Source organism: Charadrius vociferus, unplaced genomic scaffold (genome assembly GCF_000708025.1).
Source record: "Charadrius vociferus isolate BGI_N301 unplaced genomic scaffold, ASM70802v2 scaffold225, whole genome shotgun sequence".
NCBI classification, from domain to species: Eukaryota; Metazoa; Chordata; class Aves; order Charadriiformes; family Charadriidae; genus Charadrius; species Charadrius vociferus.
In genome coordinates this window covers 219,759-222,962 of record NW_009648638.1, presented here as the reverse complement: position 1 = coordinate 222,962, position 3,204 = coordinate 219,759, and the positions used below count along the sequence as shown (strand labels likewise).

Sequence of the window (3,204 nt, the reverse complement as noted above, 5' to 3'; positions counted from 1 at the left end):
CCTTAGCACAGACCACAGCAACTTTGCGCCGGCCAGTGGGCTGCAGATGGGATCCATGCGAGGGAATGGGATCTGCTCAGATCTACCTTATGCATTTACTGTCAGATCCATGTGACTCCTTGGAACCTATTCGGGATCTTCTGTGTTGGCTTACAGACACAGTCTGCACCAGCTTCACATTTTTGAAGGGTATTTTATTTTTAATATTTTTATTATTCCAATATTTTTAATATTCCAATAGCTAGCTTTGCCGTGCTTTGGCTCCGAGCTTTGGCAGGGGGGAGTGGGTGAGGCTGAAAGGGTCCTTTCCGCGTACGCCCCCTGCCCGCACCCCCCCGCACCCCTATGGGGGCATACGCGGGCAGCACGGGCAACGCAGGCAGCGCGGGCAACGGAGGCGGCGCGGCGGATATAAACAACATGCAGTCCCACATGGTCTAGCGGTTAGGATTCCTGGTTTTCACCCAGGCGGCCCGGGTTCGACTCCCGGTGTGGGAAAGCGTAGATTTTCTTTTTTTTTTGTTTAAATTCAGCGAGATTGCACCCTCCGCAGCGCGGGGTAACAGCAATGACTGCAACCCCAAACTTTCCGGCTCTCTCCAGGGACGTCCGTTAAGCGAACGCCCTGGAGCTCCTAGCAAAGTCAGGGATGATGAAGAAACACCAGGGGTGGCTGGTGTTTCCCCCCGCCCCGGCCTCCTACAAATCAAGTCATCCCACAACCAGGAAAACTTTTCTTAGGAAAGGTCTTACTGAGAGCTGCCCCCTGGCCTTCCCCTCAGCTCCAGAGGTGGAGGGACCACACCAGCAGCCCTGCAGAGCTGAACGTCCACGGCTGATCAGCCAGAGCAGCACTACGACACACCAGGGCCGATGCTGGGGCTGTACACGGAGCTTGTGCAGCTGCTTGCCAGTTTAGGTCCCCCATTAGCCGCTCATTAGCCACCCTCACCCAGTCTGTAAGTACCCAGCCCTACATGCGCGGTGGGTTCATCCTTCCTCCCACACTGCCCGGGCATCAGCCAAGGGCAAGGGGTGTGTTAGTGGAGTAGACAAAAAAAGACCTGTCTGTGGCCTCCTTCCAGAGCCTGGCCACACAGGCAAATGTGGTGAGAGAAAACCCTCAGGGAAATCCACCAACATGACCCCATGCACATCCTTAAGTTGCAATCATATGATGAGGGAGCAAGGAACATGGAGCTGGTTAGACCTAACCTTGGGGTGGCTGACTGGGAGCAGTGACAGCAGTGGGGCGAGGGACACGCAGTCAGTGCAGCGCTACCGGAACAACCACAATAAACCTCATTTTGTCTGTGAGAAAATAATTAATTTTGTTTACAAGCATCCTCTACAAAAATTATTAGGTTGGAATAGACCTACTATAGTCATGCTTTTTTTTTTTTTAATTTTTAAACAGCTCGTTTTTCCTAAATGTCGCAAAGTCAATAAAGTTGACAAGTTCAGCTAAGAAAGATTTGGAAACTCTGTGCAAGAGCTTCAGGATCTCTTTAGGCTATTAACATTTCAGGGACTTTGTTAGAAATGACATTAAATGACACAGCAGCCTGGGAGTTCTGTGAAAACAGGTTTTCATTTGTAAATCTATAGGCTTGAGTTCTTATACCTTAATTGGTTTAAGTATTTCTATACACCATATTATTATCATTTCAGGAGGCAAAGTTTTTTGGAACTTTTCTTTACATTCAATCTCGTAGAACAAAAAAGAAATAACTTAAAACCCCCAGCCATGATTGCTTATCTTGTGCTGACTTCAGCAGGCGAATTTTTTTTTGTTATCTGCACTACATTGAATAATTGGCCAAAACTTACTGCGTATTATTAAATTTAAATACAAATGAGCCATTTTGTGGGGTCCCACCGCCAGTGCTGTTAATGAGACGAGTGAGTTTTGTTTCACAAAACACTACTTACTTTCTGAGTTAAACTATGGAGCTTCAAGGCTCCAAGAACCTGGAGGGGCTTGGGCCAAAAGTTGCACCAGAGCACCAAGTCACTGACAATTTAAGTTATACTTGGGACTATAGCGGTGAAAAACCTGTCAGACAGTGGTGGCCCATTAGGGGGGGTGTGGTTTCTGGCAGAAGGATACAGCCGTAAGGCCTTCAGACACTGTTACTCTTCAGCTCAACGAATCCTGCCGAGCCCTCAGCCAAAGGCAGGAAGATCTGACCACAGACGCCAATAAATCATCACGAGAAGAACCAGTCATAAAGGAACACAAACAATTTCACCCCCTGCCCAATCTATGACCTAATCTGCTATATCCCTCTCTCCTATAATAAATGACTACCTTGAAACAGCAAATCTTTAATGTTATCCTTGACCATCATCCATTTAGACCAAGACAAGATACAAGTATTTCAACAAGGTAAGCACATACAATGCATCCCCCTGTGCTCTCATGCTCCAGCATCAGCAGCTCAGGGACTTTCTGACCCAGACGTGACTTACACACATTGCATGTTCATCACAACAGTTCAGTTATTTTCGGCTGCCGAAAAGGCAGCAGCCTTTTCTCCTCTGGCATGAGATCCCCAACACCATTCTCGCTTGGCACTGCCACCCAAGATGTCATGCTTATGCTGGAAATGTTAGCATTAGGGTCAGTCTCAAGGAAGGTGTTAGTTTTCTTTTATAGCAGGCATAAAGATATTGATGTAACAGATGTGGGTAGAAATTTGAACAGACTTTATATAGCCTGTCTGCACAGGATAGATACACTCTTGTTATTACAGTAACTGTGTAGTACAATTAACATTTGAAGAGTTAACACAGCTTTTGGAGCTGAGAGACTATAAAACAATTTATGGTGCTCAAGAACAGGGGACAAAAATAACTTTCCACAGCAAATACACCTAACCTGGACAGGACCCAGGCTGGGGCACGTGACAGCATGAAACCCGGGGAGGGAAGGATTTGAAACACGCTTGCCAGAGGCCGTGACTGGGGGGACCCAGTGAAGGCCGCGGGCCCTAACCCTAGCTGGGAAGAGGCTGTGCGGCAGCCCCGGCAGGGAAGCGGGCGGGCAGCACAGCCCTCAACGATGGCCAGGCCCCACCGCTCACCTTTGACCTCTCCTCCCCGCCCCAGGCGGGCGCGCGAGCTCTCGCGAGAGCGCGGAGGCGCGTGACGGACATCCCCGCCCATCTGTCCAAGTCTCGCGAGCGTTTGAGCCGCCGCCGC

The 3,204-nt window shown here is 49.0% G+C and overlaps 1 non-coding gene across 1 annotated transcript; it reads left to right on the top strand.

The window, feature by feature from the left end:
* Positions 1–426: 426 nt before the first annotated feature.
* On the top strand, positions 427–498 carry TRNAE-UUC. Its single transcript has one exon. It is a non-coding gene; the product is annotated as a tRNA-Glu (tRNA).
* The last annotated feature ends 2,706 nt before the right edge of the window (positions 499–3,204 follow it).